A 24,237-nucleotide genomic window follows, 5' to 3' on the forward strand; every position below is an offset into this window, starting at 1 on the left:
GTTTTGATAAATTTGCCTATCTCTTGCATATGATCTCTCACACACTCATACACTCTCAATAATACATCATCTCCTCACTAAAATACTCAATAATTGCACTTAATAATCCCTCTTAGGTCGTGGATGCACCTCCCAAGAGGTATGGGAGGTATGAAAGGGCACCAGAGCCATTACAATGTCTCTTCATAGCTCACTACTATCACTGTCACTTCAGTCTTCTCTTCAGTCTTCAACAGCTGCTTCTTCCATTAATTTTAGCTCTTTTGAACTTAGATTCATCCTTTCCAAAAGTTTGAAAATTTTTCCAAAGTCACACATACATTCTACAGAACACTTACAGAAGATCTATAGAACAGAACAGGAACAGGAACAGAGCAGAGACAGAGCAGAGACAGTGCAAAGATAGAGGCTCTACAAAAGGTTTACAAAGGGTCATCAGAGAACATCAGAACCTCATAACTCATACTAAAACCATTCCAAAATATCAAAAACTATTCAATAAGCTTTCAAAAGACCTCATCCTTCTTCAATCATCAATCCATGCTTCATACAGAAGAAAATCAAAACAAAACAGCAGCTATACAAAAGGTATCAGAACCAATCAGAACCTCAACAAAACCTATCAAAACATCACAGAGCCTCATATTTCTACTAAGAATCATCATGAACTTCCAAAACATAATCAATATCATCCAAAACACTCTCAAACACTCCCATTAACAACCATACATCACTCAAAATCCATCAAAAATCAACCATTCAGACCTCAAAAACAACAAAAATCAGTCAAAAATTCAGTCTTTTTCCACTCTCAATAGATAGTCCTTCCATTAGATGAGATATTCTTTTAAATTTCTACTTTCAAATGTTCTCTCCTTTACATTAAGTGTTCACTTATGTTGGAGCTCAAGGACTCCTTGTCTTGGCATTACAATTTGTTGATCATTTGGTACATGATTAGGGTTGATTATATAAGCCTCTAACAAACTAACATGGAAAAATTTGTGGATATTTAAGTGTTTGGGAAGTTGCAATTTGTATATATTGGTCCCCAGGAACTTAAGGAATTTATAAGGTCCACAATATCTTAGGCTTAGTTTCTTAAATGCACCCAATGATAGTGAGCTCTTCTTTAGGTAGACATAGAGAAACATCATGTCTCCTTCTTTGAATATCCAAGTCTTCCAAGATTAGCATAGGCTTTTTGGCAATTATTTGTAGGTTGAATATTATCTTATGGCCTTAACTTATTCATCCATATCATCTAGCATCTTCTTGGAAGTTACATTTAGTTTTGGATCAAAGAAGTTGAGCACGGTGAGATAGTCTTGCACATACGAGGCATGGAATAGAGTCATCTTGATGCTTTGGTGATAAGAGGTATTAAAAGAAAATTCCATTAAGGGTAAATATTGAATCCAATGCTTAGGTTCTCTATAACAATATGCCCTTAAGATGTCTTCTATGACTTGATTGGCTCATTCTATTTGGCTATCGGTTTGTGGGTAATATGTTGTACTAAGTCATAGTTTTGTACTGATAGATTGAAATAAGCTCTTCTGAAATCAAGAAGTAAAGAGAAAATCTTGATCATCAACTATCCTTTTTGGCAACCCATGAAGCTTGAAGATTTCTTTAATAGGTATCCTTGCGATGTTTGAAGCCTTATAGTTTGTCTTGACGAAAATGAGATAAGCAACTTTTATTAACATATCCACAATCATCATGATAGAGTTATATCCTTGAATTGAAGCAACCCTATCATCAAATCCATACTAATGAGTTTCTAGTTCATCTAAGGAATGTCAAGGGGTTGAAGTGTGTGTGGCAATTTAACATACTTTGCTTTCATCCTTTGGCAACTTAAGCATTTAGTGATATACTTAAGTGCATCACCTCTAAGATTTTTCCAATTATAACTTTTCCTAACTACATTGAGTATCTTGGCATAGCCAAGATGTCTTGAAAATGGAGAGTCATATGCTTTCCAGAGTATCTTCTTCCTTAGTTCATGGCTAGAAGGAATGCATAACCTTTTCTTGAACTACATAAGCTCTTTCTCAATGGAGGAGTCTCGATACTCAAGTTGCAACTTAGGATCTTAATCGGTAAGTTGAACATCCATTCTTATTTGGTGATATTTAGGGTTCTTTACAAATTCTTCTTTTTTCATTTGGATGATTGGCTTACTTAGCATTAACACTATAGTAGTTAGTGACTATGTTGTCTTGAGGGTTTTGTAAGGTGCCAGCCCCATCGGCTATCCAGACACGCTTTTAGTGGTCTATCAAGAAACGAATCTAAGTATCGCTGCTCGGCACTCCCATGGAATGTTCCAAGTTTTGTCACCTAGGGTTTCCTGAAACTCCTGACAGCATTCTAGTGTCGGGTTTTGGACATCCTACTTTACACAGAGATACCCAATCCAAAGCAGATCCATACCACACTTGGTTCAAAGAGAATGGGAAATGAGAGGGATGCACCACTCAACCTCTCTACCCATAGGGCATAGTCCTATTCCGATCCCCTAAAATGGCATGAATCGGGTTCTAACCTAACAATACCTAAAGGTCGAAGATGGTAAAATCTTGTGAGAAGTCTCCCAGTTCTCTGGGACCACCCCGCCGTAGGACAAATCCGTCGGGGGTTCCGCCCACCCGCTTTTCTTAATAGCTTTAGTTTTCTAATATTTGTGTCCCACCCATACAGGAGAAATTATGTATCCATTCTGTCCAACAGAAGTATCCCTTCTTCCTTGCAGAAGTAACTAGTTCAAATCTCATGGCACCACAAATTCAATCCTTTATCTAGAATAGGATCTCCCAACATGCCCAGATGTTGGGGGCCACGGAGGTCTTCAACTCCATTCTAGACCTAGCAAGGGGTGTCCAGAGCTCCATCTGACCCGCAAGTTGTCTAGGACCGAAACATCATTCCCGTGGTTGGCCTTTTCACCACTTGACCTTCGGCCCATGAATCGACCAGCACCCTCTTTGGATTAATCCGTGGTGCGATCATGGAGGTGATCCACCCGTGCAATATATCCTTCCTTAATGAAATCCTTTAGGAATCCATCACAACAAGGCTTTCAGCCCTAATATCATTTTTTAGGAAAACATTCCTTTATTCCCATGGCGACTTTTCATCATAGACCCTTGCCATGCATTTACCATAAATCACAAGCACTTGGAACAATCATCCAAACAGCAAACTAACAACCAGTTGAATGTAAAAGCATCTAGGATGTTGTTAGATCAACCAATAAAAACCAGTTGTATTTTTGCCAAACAATGCAAGAATAGTCGCGGTAATATTTCCATTGTATATATGCTCTTCCCCTTGGGATCAAAGAGCGATTCTATGTAAAATTTACTTAACTCTTGTATGCACAATTTTTAATGTCATGATTATGTCATTCATAACCCATTGATCGATTCCTCCTTGTAGTTGCTCTATCAACGAACAAGCCATATGCAACTAGGTGCAATTAACTTTCCTTAATACATGCACTTTGCAAGCTCAATCTTTTGAATACGTGAGATAAAATTTATCCCTTCCGATGACCTATACTCGTGTATCATAGTATGGGGCCTAATGTATCTCATACGAGAATCAAAACAAGCATCTATCAAATTGGAAATACATTACTTATGATCGGTACCGCAATTGGATTGACGGTGATGCCTTTGTCTGAAGCTTTGTTGTTGGTTATGGGATTGCCATCTGCACGTGACATTATTCGCTTGGGGGCCATCATCAGCAAGTAGACTCAAAAGATTAAGAAGGTGGAATAGATTCAAGATGGGAGAGTGTAAGAGAAGATGGTTAAGTTGAGGATTGAGATAGAGGGAATTGTGCAGCCTCTCGGGGTAACTCTTCTCTCTCTCTCTCTCTCTCTCTCTCTCTCTCTCTCTCTCTCTCTCTCTCTCTCTCTCTCTCTCTCTCTCTCTCTCTCTCTCTCTCTCTCTCTCTCTCTCTCTCTCTCTCTCTCAATCTCTTGGAGAGGTATCGTTCTCTCTACCTCTCTCTTGTAGCCTCTCAAGGTCTCCTTATGCTCTCTTGTGCCTCCCCATGCCTCATATTTATAGTGAATTAGAGAAGAGGGCTTGTGGGCTGAGAAGTGGAGCTCTTTATGGAGGGGAATCTTGGAAAGATCAGTGATCTGATGCTCAGATCATAAATCTGATGGTTCCATTGGCTCCGAAAGGGGGATAAAACTCCAAGACACTTGTTTAGAAAGCTCTTAGTTCACTCCTTCTTCTTTTCTTTGTTCGAAGTGTTGTTTTCTATCTGTAGACTGCGATCGCGGCGCGCGCGATTTTGCAAATCCCTCTCTTTATTTTTTCTTTTAATAAAATCTCCAAAACTAACTAAAACATCACTGTTTTTTCTTTTAAATGACATCCAGTTCTAGAAATCTCCATATCTTTTTTTAGGATAATATCTAAAATATACTAGTTTTGCCCAAAATCTAACATTTTTGGACCATCCAAACTATACACAGTAATACTAGTGATTAATATAGCTCATAAGTCTCGTTCACGTTGTAACTTACATGAAGGGTGGCTATGATCCTTGTCAATCCGAGAAAAATATCGGATTTACGACTCTCATTTTTTACATATATTTTTAATTAAATAAAAATCCTTAATTATTAACATTAGTTAGTTTTTTACTTTAGTTAGTCTTTAGTTAGTAATCTTACTAACTTATTATTTGACTAACTAACTTTTGAACTAACCAACTAACTTTTATTGTGTGGAAATATTACAGGTTTTCCCACAATGCAAGCATTGATATATGCCTTGTGGCTTAAAAAGTTTATAGCTACATTTTCCTTGCATGGTCTATATTTAATCTCAAAGTCATACTCTTGTAAGACTTCAATCCACTTTTGTTGCCTCATGTTTAGATCCATTTAAGTAAGGATCCATTTGAGGCTTTTATGATCTCTTATCGAGGTGAATTTGTTTCCAAGCAAGTAGTATCTTCACAATTGAGAGCATGGATCACAATCAACAATTCTAAGTCATGAGTTGCATAGTTTTTTAAATGTGTTTTCAACTTCCTTAAGGAATACACAATTGGATGTCTCTCTTGCATAAGTGCACAATCCAATGCAAGAGAGCTTGCATCTATCTCAACCTCAAACACTTGGTTTAAACTGTGAAGCTTCAGAATGGGATCTACTAGTAAACTTTCCTTTAAGTCTTTCAAAGCTGGATTGCTCAATTTGGGATCCATATAATGTAAGTTTGTTTCTTTACCAAGTTGGTGAGGGGTATAGTAATCAAGACATAATCCTTGATAAAGACTTAGTACTATCCAATTAATCCTAAGAAACTACACACTTCTTTGATTGTTGTTGGGGATGACCATTCTTGTACATCCTTAAACTTAGCAAGATCTATCACAAATTTTTCTTCTAACACTATAATGCAAGTACTTAATGTGTCCCTTTTGGAACATGCACTTCTTCTTTTTAGCATAAACCTTGTACATCCTCATTATTTCAAGAATGAGTCTTGGAGTTGTAGCTCATGTTTTTTTCATTTTTTGGAGTAGAACAATGAACTTATAGTGGCCATAGCTTGTGTTAAATGTAGTTTGGAAAATATATTTTTCCTTCATCCTTATTTGACAGTATCTAGACCTCAAGTCAATCTTTGGAAAGATCTTCACTCCTTGAAGTCTATCAAGTAACTCACCAATATTAGGGATTGGATATTTGTTTTTAACTATGACCTAGCTTACTATGTGGTAGTCAATGCAAAGATCCAATAATTTCTTGAGTTGTTCTTTCAACTCAATAGTCTTGGGTATGGACATTTGGTATGGCCTTTTTTGCAACTAGAGTACCTCTTGGTACTAGCTTGATCTTATGGTTGACCTCTTTGAGATGGAAGTTCAGCTAATTCTCTTTTCGAAAAACGTCTGCATACTCCTTCATCCAAGAAAGTTCCTCTTTTGATTCCTTGTCTCAAATAACTTCATTGAGCTTAATTAAATTACAATCCTTTTGGAAAAATGTCTACATACTCCATTACACTATTCATGAAGTTTTGCCTAGTTGGATTTTTGGCTTACTAGCTTTGCCTTGAGTAGTAAGTTGATTTCCTTCTAGGTTTCACAATGAAACTTTGCCTCTTCAATAATGGATATAAGTATCATTAGGGATTAATCAGTCCATTTCTAACAAGTACTCATAGACATCCAAATTTATGGCACGAAACCTTACACTAGTGGGATCATTACCTAAATCAAATTCCACATTCCTAGTTTGTTGTAATGAAACAAATTTTTCTCCGTTTCCTAACTCTACCAAATGTTTGTTGTGATGAAGCAACTTCCTTTCCATTTCTTAACTCTACCAAGAGTTTGGACGTTGGTGCAATCTCTAGGCCTAATTTCTATGCACACTTTGAAGAAATAAGGAAATGAGCACTTCTACAATCTATCAAAATCGTGATGGACTTACCTTGATGGTTTGCCAATGTTTGAATTATCAAGACGTGACAATTTGGTCCCTTCTTGTTGAGAGCAGCATGGACAATCCATCTTTCCATTTTGGCTACCATTGTGAACTCTTCTTCCTTTTCTTCACCTGTGACGGTCATTGTAGTAGCCTTTCCTCTTTATCTTCCTATTGCACATCTATGTTGGACACAAAATTTCCCTTATCGAAAAGGTTGATCTAAGCTTGGGACACTATCTTTTATAGTGATCTAGTTCATTACAATAGAAACACCTTTGACTACCATTGCTTTGGTTTAATAATGGAACAAAGGTATCAATTGTATTAACCTTGGCCTTCTTTCTTACATCAAATTATTGTTGCCCTTGTGCTATTCTTATGAAAGTACAATATCCTTTATTGGGTGATCCTTGATCCCAATATCTTTCATTTCTTTATTTCATTTGGAGGCTAAGTGGTGAGCTCTCATCAAAGAATCCTAAAGATATGTGGGTTGCATAGATTCCACTTGAGTTTCTAAGGGAGGATTCAATCTTTGAAAAAATTAGCCATCTATTGAGCAATATCCATGGGTGGAGTGTATTTCTTAAGAGTCACAAATTGGGACTAGTACACCCCCAAGCTCAATCCTAATTGGTGAAGTTTGAAGAACTCATTCATTTTTAGGCACAATAGGAAGGTGAAAGCTACATTTCATACATAGGTCCCTTTATTATCTCCCAACTAGTAATAACCTCCAAGACTTTGGTATTTCTACACCATTGATTCCACTAGAAATATAGTTCCCCTATTAGTTTCAACTTAGCTAACATGGCTTGGTTATTAGGGGCACTTATTTCTCATGTTTTAATGTAACAATTTTAAGATTTATTGACCTTGCATAAGTGGAAGAGAAAGAACAATATTTTACTTAATGTTTGTTCAATAGTCAAAATGCATTACATCATGGTAAGAATATTATTATAAAGATTCCCATAAAAATCTAATACATCAATGGTGTGGTAGAATGGAGGTTCAACGAAAACTTTCTAGGAGTCCATATTCGGAAAAATGTTTAAATAGTGCATGGCCGATGTGTAGATGGCTCGAAATACAAGGAAATGCTTCCAAGCTTCATCGTTTTGATACAAATTCATGAATCATTTGTGGCAAAATGAATGTATAACAATTTTTCAATGATATCTAGGTTTACTTCTAAATCTTTCTTTTGGATTTGATACCAAGCGTAAGATGTATATTTAATGAATCCTTATGGTATGAATTTTTGGTAGCCCATTAAGAAGTGATCAAGATGACTCTCATTTGGAACTCCCTTGGAATAATCAAGCTCCATAACCTATAAATTCTCAAACATACCTCATAGGGGAGTCTCTACCTCAATCCCACAAGGATCGACCTAAAATAGGGTCTAAGTTATTACTACATTCTCTTATCAACATTTTCTAGTATCAACTTTGAGATGACTGCTTTGCTATCATCCCTTAAACTGAAGTAGACCATTGTTGACCTTGGTTCAAAGAGAGTGAGAAACAAGGGGGAGCAACATGTATCAACCCCTCTACCCATAAGGTATAGTCTCAATTCTGACCTTTAAAATGGCACTAGCCAAACTTTAGGATGACACACTAGGATAATCAGTGCGGCCCTTCCTATCTTGTCATAATCTAGCGTTTTGAATTTTCCATGAAAGCCTTTTAATTAACCAAGACCACCTTGTCATAGGTAAAATCTAGAGGATCTAACCACCCACTTCTCTTAAGGAGTAGTTTTAGTTTTCTAATTATTCTAACACATTTTACTTTGACATATAAAGCTAGCTTACTTAATTAGCCCATTAAATAATGTTCATTTCACGTAAGTTTAAGCATGAATATGAATGTAAGAGAAAATATCCATTTAGAAAACAAAATGTTTATTCAAATTCATTGTCTTTATTCTTATTATAATGAATTGTCCAATCCATATCAAGACTCCATCCAAAGGCAAAAGAAAACATAGTAAGTCCCACCTTCAACTAACATTGGGCTCGTTCAAGAGATTCACATGGGCTCATAGGGGATAAGCTAGTCCTAGAACATCTAAGGAATCATAGCTAGAGTCCCTCCCCATCTTGGCACATCCTAGCTAAATGACAAGTCCCTACGAAGTGATCTCTTACACCCAAGGCCAATCCTAGCTTTAGAGTGATAATCTAGCTCCTTGGTGAAGAGCTACTGCAACTAACCTTGGGGGATGTCTAATGTGCACATCCAAGTGTCAACTTGTGTTGGATAAATTGTTTCTTAGAATCTACAAATATTCAAACGTTCCTTTTAATGAGACAAGCAATACGATAAGTATACTTGTGCATAAGTATTTTTCTAAGTTGTAAGCTTACAAGCATTAGTTTTGCTTGATTTAAGTCATAGTTTTGATCTTGAGTCTTAGGCTTTTTTATGAGAAGCCTTTCATTGGTCTATTTTATTCCCAATCTAAGTAATAAGAATGAGATTATGCTTCCATTTTAAGCATAAAAGGGCTTCCTTCTTTAAAATATCCAAGTATAACAAAATTGTCTTTTTGTTTCAATTTCATATCTCTATCCAAGAATTAAATTCTCATCAATATACTTTGCTAGACAATTTTCCAACAAAGAATTGGTGATTTTCTATCCTCACTAGCTTGAGATGATCAATCTCTCTCAAATAATTGATTTTATGAGATAATTTATGATATAATTAGGATAATACCCAATCATAATTCGCAATTATCTTAACTTCCCTTGAGTTTCTATCGTATAAAGATTTCCTTTCAAAGATGGAAGTTAACCCTGATTTACACAATGAATTTCCTTAATCAATAGTTTCATCACCACAATATAACCATCCAATAATTTTAGAAAGTTCTAAAGACAAACTAGATGAATTCTAGTGTGTTGGACTATTTGTCCTCAACTACTACTCATGCTAGGGGATTGTAGCTTTAAGTCTTAAGAATCTCTTAATGGTTTCTTTTTTATGTGTCAAATCTTATTATTAAGTTAGTGATTTCTACCTCATTAAGGGTTCTAATAAAATCCATGTAGCACTTGGTAGGTTTCTTTAAGTCTCTTATTGTGGGGCCCATTTTTGAGTTCGTTATATCCACTATTCTTTATGGCCCATAAGTTTTTTAACAAGGTTCTCATACTAAAAGAGGTACGAGTGATCAAGATCACTTAATGGTTTAGGATATCAAGATTAGTGGAGTAGTTCTATCCTAGAACTACTCCCTAGAGGTGCACCTTATAGAACATGTAATATATCATGTGAGTTCAAATGAATGGGTTGTTTTATTATGTTGACTTACAAGGTTTTATAGATGTTTTTCATGTTAATTTACATCATGGGTCCTTTTATTCAAAAAAATTTAGAGGTGTGGTTTTGTAATATAGTATGAAGCTTTAGGTGATGGGTTGGCATCTTTTGTATCCCACTAGAAAAGTATATTTTTTTCATAGGTACACTTTGGTAATTGTTGGTGGCTATGGTGGAACTAAGAAGGAGAGAAAACATTTTTATTGTGTGTTTATAATGAATGAAGTACCTATTAGCTTTCTTGCATATAATTATTAAAGGCTCTACACTAACTGTAGGTCAAACTCTCAATGACTTTGACAACTAGCCTCCACCACCTACATGAAACTCTTTGGCTCTTCCCTCTAGCAAGTCCATTAGCACACACTTGGGTAGTGACCTTCTCAGAGCCCCCTCTAATATCTTCACCACCTTCAACAAGGGGAGTCCTTTGCACTCCTCTACTCATCTTCAAGAGATCATATAGCCTTGTATAGGATTTGGAGGCATGGTTTCCTCCAGAGAAACTTCATGCTTTCTATTATGTTTTGTGGACCTCGGCTCCAAAATAGTTCGCACAATCCTAAAGTGATTGATGGCTTCATCATCACCTACATTTTTGGAGAACACTTTCCATTCTAGTTTAATCCTTTGAAGAGTTCATTTTTAATCTCTTGTAGATTAAACTCTTCATCCTTAGTCACTAAGCTTGGTCATGATTATGATAAAAAATCGTGTAATCCTTATGGGGATTTTATTTTTGCGAGCTTTCCTTTTCATTCTTTTGCAATCAATCCTTTTTTTTCAAATTGTTCACGTAAATTTCTTGATCTTTTTGCAAATCTTAAGTTTGGTAAACTACCAAAAAGAGTTTTTTGAATTTACAAAACAAGTGGTGTTTTTGAAAGCATACCAAGAGCCCGCAATGCATATTAATAAGCAAAAGCACGTGGCAGAGAATGACCAATACTATTTATTGTCTTTTAGAGTATCCATACTAAAAAGGAGAAATACATACGCACAAAACCAGAGTTGTAGTAAAATTACTATGACAAGAGAAATGTCTACAATAGAAATTACATGTCCAAAGATAATAGTATTATTCCATAACTAGACCATCTCTATGTCAGAAACTAGTCCACATGCAATGTTTAAGAGGCACTATTGGTGTAGTAAGTTATCAATCTCCGTGCAAAGGAAATCATGACCATCCTTGGCACTGGCCTCTGCCCAAGGCCACCACATCCTGCAAACACATGCAAGACATAATCGCATCGCCCTATGGTGGCAAGTAACCACCTAATGAAAACACAATTTGTTAAAATACATTCAATAAACTATTTCCTAACATTCCAAGTACATGAGACATCGTGTCATGTGCCTACCTAACAATTTCCTTGGAGCATGTTTTAGTGGTCCATCAGGGAACTATCCTAAACGGGGTCTATTGTCTAGGTTTCCTAGAGTCCACCCCATAATGGAAGGTACCGGCCATCCCCATGAGGATCAACCTGCAAGCTCTTGGTCCTAATTTGACAATTGAGGTCTCGATGCATCAACTAGCTCCATCGGAAGTGTCCCACAAGGGCTTCTCGTCTGACTAGAGCGATCGTAGTTACCCTTCGTTCAAGGAGTGCAACGCTATAACTGGTTAGGATTCAGGGAACCTTAATGGAGTTGTGGCATAGCTGCCGCACCTTTTCCCTAAAATAATTTCTAATCAAGGTTTTAAGACCTAACCCTAGGTAAGTCACTTGCTCAGCTCTTCCTAACTTTTCCTAATTAATGTTTCATTCAATCTCTTGAGAGAAGCTCCCACCTTACCGGAACCACCCATCCGTAGGACGAATCCATTAGGTATCTCGTCCATTGGCTTCCCAAAAATGGTTTTCTTTAGTTTTCTAATTAGCTATCACATTAAGTTATGACATATGAAAGTAGCTTCCTTAATTAACTTGTTATCACAAGTTCCTTTGCATAATTTTACGACACAACACAAAGATAGAGAAAACAGTCTTTTGGCAAAACATATTTTGCAAAGTTATTTACAATGCCTTTCCCTTTCTGCCTATGCAGAAGATAAACCTTAGTTCATCGAAAAATCCCTTCTGTCAGTGCAGAAGAAAACAAACCCTCCAAGATTTTCGTCCCTTCACTAGAACACCGGGGACTCTAGGATCCCATCCTGATTCGCGTGAGGGTCATGCAATTCCTAGGAGCGATCGAGAGATTTACCGCTAGAGTCCCCCCTGGAACTCTTGCCTCCTCCTGCCTAACGGATTCCTCACACCAAGCGACCTCTCATTGTCAGGGCTGGTCCAAAGCTCCTTGCGGCAATACAAAACAATCCCCCTTGGAGCAAGGTTCAGCGTCTAGCTATTAGGGAGGCATAGCGCGATCTTTTCTCTTATTATCCTGATTATATATTTACAATAAGATCTAACTGCTGCAAGCACAATCAATCTTTCCTGTGCAACCATCAATACATGCACAAATAAAAAAGAAATAGTAACAAGTGTTTTTAGCATTGGAAGCAAGCCACCCAAAGCTAAGGTTTCTCTTTTAAGTTCCCACCTTATTCTTAGGGTTTCGCTTCCTACTTGCAACTCTTTTTTCGGGATCCCAAAGATATTTCACGAATCTAAAGTCTATTTTATCATTATGAAAAATTTGGTATTTGTGTGCTAAAAGAAAATATGGGCATTTATACCTATGGCAGGCAATTCATGCACTACCCTGCTGCCCTAACTCGCGCTTAGCAGGATTTCAAATGCTTTTCCAAGTCTATTTAAACTTTAGAATTTGTATGGATAAATTCTTATCAATGTCCAACAAGTCATTTTACAGGCTTTCAATATTTATTTAATTTCTTGATACTGATAGTTTCAGGGTTGTCAAGTATTTCATAGTTTTTTTTGCTTCAATATTCTCGATATTTTAGGCAAGGTTTTCTTACTAATTCATACATAGGTCAACTCATGATATTGACACTCTCGCTAATACAATCATTAATATTAACATTGCGTGTGTTTTCAACAATAAAAATAATTTTTATTTTATTCTACTCATACTCTATGGTTAAATCAACGATGTCCGACCATTTGCCACCGACCATTTGCCAAACTTTCAACATTATCTAGAAAGATCAATTTTCTTTTAGCTATGTCCTAAGTACAATGTTGATCCTTTTTTTGAAAAAATTATTTTAAGCAGTGTAAAAATCATAAGTGCAATTTTTCTTTCATATTTTATACATCAACTTATATTTTCATGCACCTAATTTATGCAAGTCTAGTATATATTATATGTAATTTTTTGTTGATTTAATGCAATGATTATTTCATGATATTATCTAAATGATTTTCTATAAATTATTATAAAACTCATATACGTCTGTTTATCATTAGAAAAATGAAATAGAGATCATCACTTTCAGGAAAAAATTATAAAATATTTCATTTCCTACCATCGTCTACCTTTTTTTGTTATTAAAAATCACATGCGCCATTAATGAAATAACAATAAATATTACTAAATAAACCATAATTATGATATTTTCTTAATGACAAACATATAATCATTTTCCAAGTGAAAGAGCTTTTTCACTCAATAGTTAATTGTTATATTACTTAGGGTATTTTCCTAAAGCGATAGTTCATATGCATTTTTTAAAGAATGCGTTTGAATCTTTAAAGCCAAATATAGCAATAAGCTTATAAAACATTATTTTTTTCCAAACCAACGAAATGTTACCTCTCTTAGATTTGATATAATGGGGGTTTTGCCAATTCCTACCACGTCATTTTCTCCATCAGCCGTGTTATTTGCTTCCCTTGCTTCAAAATGACTTTTTGAATTTTTGTGACCTTGTGGAGCCATGGATGTCAAGCGAAATTGACGTGGTAGTTCAGGGAGAGTTGGTGGTCGTCCAAAAAATTTTCACTAGCATTTTGCTCAATGATGGGCATGTATACCTATGGCAGGCCATTTACGCACTACCCTGCCCTAACCTGCGCTTAGCAGGATTTCAAATGCTTTTACAAGTTTATTTAGACTTTAAAATTTGTATCCACAAATTCTTATCAATGTCCAACAAGTCCTTTCACAGACTTCTAATATTTATTTAATTTCATGATATTGATAGTTGCAGGGTTGTTGAGTATTTCATGGTTGTTTTTGCTTTAACATTCTCGATATTTTAGATAAGGTTTTCTCACTGACTCATACATGAGTCAACTCACGATATTGATGCTCTCCCTAATACAATAATTAATATTAACATTGTGTGTGTTTTTAGCAAGAAAAATAATTTTTATTTTATTCTACTAATACTCTATGGTTTAATCGACATGTCAAAACTTTCATATTATCTAGAAAGATCAATTTTCATTTAACTATGTCCTAAGTACAATGTTGATTGTTTTCTGAAAACTTTATTCTAAGCAATGTAAAAATCATAAGTGCACTTTTTTCTTTTTTCTTTCATACATCAAATTATATTTTCATGCATCTAATTTATGCGCATCTAGTATATATTATTCTATGTATTTTTTTATTTAATGTATTTGTTATTTTATAATATTATTTAAATTATTTTCTATAAATTATTATAAAACTCATATACATCTGTTTATCATTAGCAAAATGCAATAGAGATTGTCACTTTCATAGAAAATTTATAAAATATTCACTTTTCTAAAATCGTCTACCTTTTTTTGTTATTATAATCACATGTGTCATTAATAAAATAACAATAAATATCACGAAATAAACCATAATTACAATATTTTCTTAATGACATGCATATAATCATTTTCCAAGTAAAAGACTCTTTTCACTGAATAGTTAATTATTATATTACTTAGGCTATTTTCCTAAGCGGTAGTTCATATGCATTTTCTTTAGAATGCATTTATAATTGTTTAAAGCCAAATATAGCAATAAGCTTATAAAACATTATTTTTTTCCAAACCGATGAGATGTTACCTCTCTCAAGTTTTTTATAACGGGGGTTTTGCCAATTCCTACTGCATCATTTTCTTCATCGACCGTGTTCTTTGTTTCCCTTGCTTCAAAAGGGCTTTTTGAATTTCTGCAACCTTGTGCAGCGATGGATGTTAGGTGAAATTGACGTGGTAGTTCAGGGAGAGTTTATGGTCGTCCAAAAAAATTTCACCAGTGTTTTGCTTAGTGATATGGTTGTATGAGAGGAAGGTGTAACAGGGGGTAGAGAAAATGAAAATGAGATAGAAGATGGATATTTTCCTCCTTCACGGCTCAAGCTACAATGGAAAAGAGAAGTAGAGAAAATTTTCCATCATCAAAATGTTTTTCTTCTTGCTTTCTTTATGAAGGAGAGGGGGTGTATTTATAGTAATGAGGGGGAGCATGCAGTCGACTCATTCTTTTGGCTACTTGTCAAGAGCTAAGTGAGTTTTATTAAAAATGCATGTTGATTGCCTACATGTTGGATGGTGGCATAGGGATGATTTTTAAATGCTTTCTCTCTCTCTAGGCGTAAAAAAGTCATGATTTTTGACATATTTTTTTAAAAAGTCTTTTTTTCTTCAAAACGACTTCATCTTGTGGTTTTTTGCCAAGTTACCTCATGACTTATTTAGTTTATAAAGGCATGCCATTGTCTTGCGGTTACAAAATCAATGCGATCGTTAATGCATTAAATGGAATCGGGAATGCTAAATCAAATATAATGCGGGGAAAATTATGGTCAAGTTGTTGCAATATTATTTACGATGCGTCTTTGCTTCTTGTGGATTGAGAATATTGAGGCATCTTCTCATGTCGAATTGTGGAATTGATTTAATGCAAGACTCGATATTAAGAAAATTATGTGTGGTCACTTACGTGATAACTGGACGAGTAATTTTAAAAACATTTCAAGCCCGAATTTGTTTCTTGATATGAAGTGTTATGGCGGGAATATTACACATCACCTATAAAACAAAAATGATCTCTTTGCACCACCCCTAGCAAGAATCCCATGAATCTTCATAGGATAGACAGAGCCATTTATCACATAGCTCCAATGAGCTAGAAAGTGAATTGCATCTATGGCCTTACCAACCTCTTGGTTGTATGATGACATTACTTGCTTACCCACCCAAGGCTACAAGAAAATGGTGAGGTCCATCACTTGTTTTAGGATTACAAAAATGAATGTGTATATATGCAGCAACATAAAGAAACTCACAAAACTAGAGAATAAAAGTAAAGAAGATTCTAGGTTCTTACCATCTCTTGAGTAATAGGGTGTCTATAGGCTTTTGTGATGCAAAAAAGAATCCATGTGTGATAAAGGACAAGGCCTACCCTTGCGGCATTTGCAGCAATGAACTCTCCAATGTGCTCTACTAAGCACATAGTAATCAAGAATCCCTCATCTACGAATCACTCATATGCCAGGTCCATGGTGCTGATCACCAAGTTCTTTGTAAAGACATTCCACTTTGGTATAGACATACTCTCTATACATATCAAAATGTGATGACTTGTGAACTTCAAAAGTGGCATGCAATAGATAACATATGCCTAGCATATGACACATGACATAATTCACCCACCAACTCTACACCCAATGCATCCACTAGTAGACTCATGGTAAAGTCTACAAATATTAATCATGCAACCTTGTGATGTGGTGCCCCATCCATGTTTAATTAGTACTCACCAACACTACATGTAATGGGCCATCTTTCCTAATTAGGATGCCCAATTGATGACTCAACCATGAAGGATGAGGTTGGAGCACTACATGTTTTTTATGACTCAGCTAGATTTGTTTGCATGCGCTCAGGAGTCTCAATAGGTGGATCCATCAACTTCTTGCCTTTGCAAATAACAATAAAAATATCATTCAACTAACTCAACAAACCCATAATCAAAGACAACATCAATACAAAGGTGGGAGATTAGGCAAGGGGTAAGTTACAAAGGTTCATGTATTTATTACTTGGTATGTCCTACAAATTTTCAGAAGAAATTGCACAAGTTGTATCCTGGTTGGTTTATGTAGTAAGTGCAAGATGTGCATTAAGTATTTCAAGTCTAGATGTGTCAGAAAAATTGTTAGATTGTGTATCTGTAGTGAAAGCCTTGCCATGTTGAGCCGTAAATCCTAGAAGAACAACACCATGATTACTTTAATTATCACATCCTCAACTAATCAATCATTAAGTGAACATAGTAGACATTTGTAAAATAAACAAGTTAATGTCCTTGCTTGCAAATCCATCTCTTGCTTTGGAATGATCCCAAGGGGGTAATCAAGCCACCAAAGATAGACATTTGCCTCCCATTTTATGGTACCATGCTCTTGGATAGTTAGAGAGTACATGGTATTCTCATCTTTCACATCAATCCACTCTTTGGTCACACTAGACACTACATCAAGCATTTGTTTAGTAATACAATGCAAGAACCACCTATAACCATGATGTAGCAACCAGAATGCAAGTTAGCATATTGCCCAAAAAAAATTTCAATAGTCTCCCTTGCTTAGGTATTCTATTTCAAATCAAATAAGAGCCACCCACTACCATGGATTTGCAGACATGTATAACAAGCAAGAGAACAAATCTAAAACAAACCATGCTTCCATGGGTTGTAATACCATCAACCAATGATAGAAATATAGGTAGACTTTAGTGAAACACCAACATAATACCCATAGAGTAGTCTCTTAATTGAGAATTCTAACTTAGGCATCTTGTCTTGGCCTTCATTAGATGACTTCACTGCGTTCAAGAGATGCACATATACCTTCTTGACAAATATGGAAATCCCTAAAAGTAGAAAATGCAGTCTTTGTTTTCATTAGATTGAAGCAAGTGCAACATTTAGGCACATCAAATAATCTTACTGTAACATTTCGGTCATTAAAACAGCCTCCATGTGCCTACCCGCTTCTTGGCACATGAAGCCCGCTCTCAAAGGCAAAATTTTATTTTTTATTTTTTGAAAATGAATGAAAATTTTTTTACCTCCCTCTCTCCCTGTCAACTAGATGAGAGAGAGAGAGAGAGAGAGAGAGAGAGAGAGAGAGAGAGAGAGAGAGAGAGAATGGGCGCACCACATGTGTGGGAGAGGGAGCCATGTGGCCCCTCCCCAACGGCCTTCCCCCTCCCCATGGTAGCCAAGTGGGGGGCGGCATGGCTGCCCGCCCCTCCACCTGGCATATAGCCTCCCCCCTCCTCACCTTATAAAGGCACCCCCCCCAAGGATGCGACAACCGTCACCTCCCCTCCATCACCACTATCTTCGTCGTCGTCGTCCTCCCCTCCTTCTCGGCGATCAGCAGTAGCAACGTCATCATCATCATCCCCTGCGGGTCCGTCATCTGCAATTCATGGGGAGAAAGAAGAAAAAAAATTCATTTCAGAAGAGAGAGAGAGCTTTGGAAGGTTCTAGGAACCTTCCAAGCATCCCTAGCTTAGAGGGAGTTTTCCCCTCCTTCCCGGGATTCGCAATTTGGATTGCCGAAGTTGCTGCAGGCCACAAGAGCTTTTGGAGAAAATTTTCTGCCAAGCCTAAGCGAATTTTACCTCATGTACGACCGTTAATTTCCTGCGAAATATGGCACCTAAGAGGCGCGCGTCCGACAACCATGCAAATAAGTCCGATCGAATAGGGCCATCGCCACTAATGGGATCTCAACTGATGGGAACTAGGTCCCAGACTCATATCTTCTCCCTAAATTTGACTTCGTAATCCGCCTTTAACATGTAAAAATATTAGTTGCAAGAGTAGATTGCATCGATTAAAATGAATAATAATAATAATAAGTTCAAGGAAGGTTGCATTGATGAAAGTCGTAAATTTTGTCACACTCAATGCATGGAAAGGAATAGGTTATTGCATCCTGCTTTTTACACATTCTCTTGATGGATCAATAGCCAAAAGTATGCATGAATCATTCTAGGTATTCAGTTTTGTGATTGAAATATTTACTTCATAGGAAAGTGCATATGAATTGCATACAAAAATTCATTGTTTGCCAACATACGCGTAGGAAAGATTTAATAGATATTGTAGTTTAAGAGATCTATTTTGTTTGCCAAGAAATAGATTATCCAACTATGTTAATACAACTTGGTTAAATCAATTCAAATGCACACCATAGGTTTATGTTATTTAAATCTCATGTATCATTAGATCAGATTTAGGGATTCGCACAAGGAGTAGCTTTTCTTTGCTCCATTTAAAAAAAAAACATAGGTGAGTCATCCTTATGGCTCCTAACGGAACCCTCTTCATATGACACATCATCTGACATATTGTAGTGCATGATAGTTCATACTTGTTCTATGCATAAGTGCCTACAAAATTAAGGTTACGGTTTTGAATTCACAATAGGGTTAGACCCTAGGGGTTCCGACACCATACGTCTTGCACAAGGAGATTAAATTTCCTCTTTAGTATTTTTGGGGCAACTTAGGTTGGACCAATAGAAGTTCTTCTCAATTATGTTCTCCTACCAATTAGGGCACACTATGCCGAAATAAGGGAATTAAGGTTTCGACCAATTCCCCATTTAAGTGGATTGTCAATTGCCAATTTGTAATTGTGGTTCCAAAGTTGTGCAACAAAAATGCTCTTGTTCTTCCAGGAAGGGGAGACTTACACACTAGGGTAAGGACGTCCTAGTGGACTCAATGCGCAACAACATTTAGGAGTTAGATAGGTAAACTATCTAGGGAAAAATTTCTATGAAGACCTAGTCGATGCTAAGGTCGTTGGAAAGGGCAGATCACCAGTCCATAACTCGAAAAGCACGAGTTGAATTGGCATTCGACTATGTAGATTCTTTTTCCTCACAAGCAAAGGCGAACTTAGGGAAAATCCCAATTCTGAAGGTATCGAATCGTGCAGGTTGCAATCGACCTAAGGAAGAATGCTGAGGGTATTTAGGAAAGGAGCTTCACCTTAACAGGAATGTTGTACAAACCACCAAACTTGTCTATGTTTGAAACAATAGGACAATGTTAGCCTTGATCAAATCAGGATCAAGGGGAAGACCACTTAGATCATTTAAAGGATCTAGAAGGAATTTGTTAAATTGACCTTGCGAAGCCCTAACCCAAGGGGGAGAGCGAACTTTATGGTAGTTGATTTATACTAAGCATGTTGCTTGGAGCTGTTGAAATGGTTTTAACGAAGGTTGATCTTGTTAAAGATGGAAAAAGTGATTGCTAGGCAGAGTGGTTACTTGCTGGATTAGGAAAGGATGTTTTCCTAGTTAAAGGATGTTAGGCTAGTTGTTTCAGCTTGATTGTTTCTGAAAGGATACTTAAGGATTGGTTGTGGTTTTGGATGAATATCCAAGTGATTATATTTTCATGGCGGGAACTATAAGGATAAATTGCCATGGGAACAAAAGGGATGTTTTTCCTAGTAAATATTATTAGGCTGGTTGCTTCAGTTGTGGATGATTTCCTACAGGGATAATTAAGGAAGGATGGCACTAGCTACCCCCTGCGAACCGCCAAACCCTAACCAAGGGGGTTATGAATCCGTGCCGGGAATGTGGACCGAACCCATCGCGAGAGGTCTCTCCGTGGAAATTACTTGGTATAGGAGGACGCTTGGGTGCCAAGGGAGGCTCTGGCCGTAAATCCCAATGCCTCCGGACCCTACACAAGTATTCTACATGACTCGAGATAGGATCTCTAGGCCTTGATACTAGTTACAAGGCAGAATCTTGGTAGGATAAACCTTCGGGTTTTTATTTCCCGGAGAAATTCTTCTATATGGGCAGGAGACAAACATTAATCTGAAGATAAGTTAAGGAAGTGTTTGATCTTGTTTTATCTTGTCTTCATGTCTGTGCCCTAAATTACGTAAAGGAACCTATGATTAACGGGCTAATTAAGGAAGTTTCTTTTATGTGTCAAACATAATGTGGTAGGTAATTAGATAACTAAAACAACCCCCGAGGGAAGTGTGGTGGATGTGACCGTTGGGTCCATCCTACGGCAGGGTGGTCTCGGTTAGCCGAGAGGTTTCCTCAATGGAATTTATTTGATGCGAACGTTAGATAGACAAGGACCTTATAACTTGTAAGTTAAAAATCTGATTCATGCCATTTTAGGGGACTGGAATGGGACTATGCCTTACGGGCAGAGAGGTTGATCGATGCATCCCTCTCGTTTCCCATTCTCTTTGAACCAAGTGCGATATGAGTCTGTCTTGGTCCAGTTGTATCTATGCAGAGTGGAACGGCTGTCGACCAATGCTAGAAGACTGTTAGGAAGACTCGACTGCTAGGAGCCTGGACTTCAAGTCGATCCTAGTGGGAACGGCCAGATAAGTTCCGTTGCAAGGCAGACTCAAGAGACTCTAGTTGGCAAACCCTGTTTCATTCCTTGGGAGTGCCGGGTGGCATCTTCTAGATATATCTCTCGATGGACTGCTAAGATGTGTCCCGCAATTTGAGGAGCAGGCACGTTATAGTTGGTATCAGAGTGAAATGATAAAAATGGTAGTAGAGAGTGATAATGTTTGTATAAAGTGATCAAAGGAAAGGCATGTTAACCTAACTATTCATGTGCAATCTTAGGGTACCACACCAGCTCTCTCAGTCTAGCTGAGGCCCAAGAAAAGAAGCTCCTCCTCAAGCAAATCAAACCTCCAGAGTTTGATGGCAAGGGGAAAAACATCGAGACTGATGCAGAGGCTTGGATTGAGTCGATGGAGGATTACTTCTTTGTTGCTGGAACTGCCCTAGCAAATCAAGCCATGATTGCTAAGTTAAAATTGACTGGCAAGGCTCGGCTACGGTGGAAGTAGTGGTGTAGAGATTGAGGCATCCTAGAAGCTACTTTACATGGGACAAACTAAAGGAAGTGGTGCAAGGAAGAAACTTGCCGCCTGCCTATCGCACACGGAATATGAATGAATTCTATAACCTAAGGCAATTGGGTCCGACTTTAGAAGCATACTACTGGAAGTTTGTTTCGCTACTAAAGTATGCACCGCCTATGGACATTCCCCAACAGGTGTCAAAGTTCTGCCATGGACTGGATTCTCCACTGAATACCCGACTAGAAGCAATGCGTCCATCTGATTTGAAAGACACATTGATTCGGGCAAAACCAATCATTCAAGAGCTTCAATCCAAGCCAAAGGAGAACTATGAGGACTATGATGAAGATGACTCACGAGATCAGGACAAGAGGTGCCACAAGTGCCGAAAGATAGGGCACATCCGTAAGAGATGCCCTAAATGTTTCCTCTACAATGAATTGGGACACATCCAAACAGATTGTCCCGAGTTGGACCCTGGGGATCAAGAACCTGCAAGCAAACGGAGCCACCTAAACTCTACTATTGGCTCATATCATGAATCACATGATAATGAAGGCTTGGAGCCTGTTGTAAACTTTAGGGATGACTAAATATCCTAAGAAGATCTCCTTGGATGTAATAAGTCTTGTACTTGGAATAAATCTTGCTCTCGTAATAATAGTTGAGTTACTTGAATTACAATGGGTTGTTATTTGAGTGCTTGCAAACAGAGTTGCACAGTGGAAGCGTGGTGGCTCTAAGGTATAGAGATACCTACCTTCCCCAATTCCTTTCGAGATGAGGACATCTTGACTCCTCTAAGGGGGAGAGGATGTAACATTTCGGTCATTAAAATAGCCTCCCCATGCCTACCCGCTTCTTGGCACATGAACCCCGCTCTCAAAGGAAAACTTTTATTTATTTCTTTTTTGAAAATGAATGTAAATTTTTTTACCTCTCTCTCTCCCCGTCAACTGGATAAGAGAGAGAGAGAGAGAGAGAGAGAGAGAGAGAACGGGTGCACCACCTGTGTGGGAGAGGGAGCCATGTGGCCCCTCCCCAAAGGCCTCCCCCCTCCCCATGGTAGCCAAGTGGGGGGCGGCATGGCTGCCCGCCCCTCCACTTGGCATATAGCCTCCCCCCTCCTCACCTTATAAAGGCGCCCCTCCCAAGGGTGCAACAGTCGTCGCCTCCCCTCCTTCATCACCACTATCTTCGTCGTCCTCCTCCTCCCCTCCTTCTCGGTGATCAGCAACAGTGTCATCATCATCATCCCCTACGGGTCAGTCATCTTCAATTCGTGGGGAGAAAGAAGAAAAAAAATTCGTTTCAGAAGAGAGAGAGAGAGAGCTTTGGAAGGTTCTAGGAACCTTCCAAGCATCCCTAGCTTAGAGGGAGTTTTCCCCTCCTTCTCGGGATTCGCAATTTGGATTGCCGAAGGTGCTACAGGCCACGGGAGCTTTTGGAGAAAATTTTCTTCGAATCCTAAGCTAATTTCGCCTCGTGTACGGCCGCTAATTTACTGCGAAATATGGCACCTAAGAGGCGCGTGTCTGGCAACCATGCGAATAAGTCCAATGGAGACAGGGCCATCGCCACTAATGGGATCTCAACTGATGGGAACCAGGTCCTAGACTCATATCTTCTTTGAATTTAAGCTCGTAATTTGACTTCGTAATCCACCTTTAACATATAAAAATATTAGTTGCAAGAGTAGATTGCATTGATTAAAATGATAATAATAATAATAAGTTCAAGGAAGGTTGCAGTGATGAAAGTCGTAAATTTTGTCACACTCAATGCATGGAAAGGAATAGGTTATTGCATCCTGCTTTTTACACATTCTCTTGATGGATCAATAGCCAAAAATATGCATGAATCATTCTAGGTATTTAGTTTTGTGATTGAAATATTTACTTCATAGGAAAGTGCATATTGCGAAATTCATGAAAGAATTGCATACAAAAATTCATTGTTTGCCAACATACGCGTAGGAAATATTTAATAGATATTGCAGTTTAAGAAATCTATTTTTTTTGCCAAGAAATAGATTATCCAACTATGGTAATACAACTTGGTTAAATCAATTCAAATGCACACCATAGGTTTACGTTATTTAAATCTCATGTATCATTAGATCAGATTTAGGGATTTGCACAAGGAATAGCTTTACTTTGCTCCACTAAAAAAAAAAAACCATAGGTGAGTCATCCTTATGGCTCCTGATGGAACCCTCTTCATATGACACATCATCTGACATATTGTAGTGCATGACAGTTCATACTTGTTCTATGCATAAGTGCCTACCAAATTAAGGTTACGGTTTTGAATTCACAATAGGGTTAGACCCTAGGGGTTTCGACACCATACGTCTCGCACAAGGAGATTAAATATTCCTCTTTATTTTTTTTGGGGCAACTTTGGTTGGACCAATAGAAGTTCTTCTCAATTATGTTGTCCTACCAACTAGGGCACACTATGCCAAAACAAGGGAATTAAGGTTTCGACCAATTCCCCATTTAAGCAGATCGTGTCAATTGCCAATTTGCAATTGTGGTTCCAAAGTTGTGCAACACAACTTGGGACGGAAAAATGCTCTTGTTCTTCCAGGAAGGGGAGACTTACACACTAGGGTAAGGACGTCCT

This window comes from Lygodium microphyllum, chromosome 5 (assembly GCF_053477565.2).
Source record: "Lygodium microphyllum isolate KBCC chromosome 5, Lygodium_microphyllum_v1.1.10, whole genome shotgun sequence".
NCBI lineage: Eukaryota > Viridiplantae > Streptophyta > Polypodiopsida > Schizaeales > Lygodiaceae > Lygodium > Lygodium microphyllum.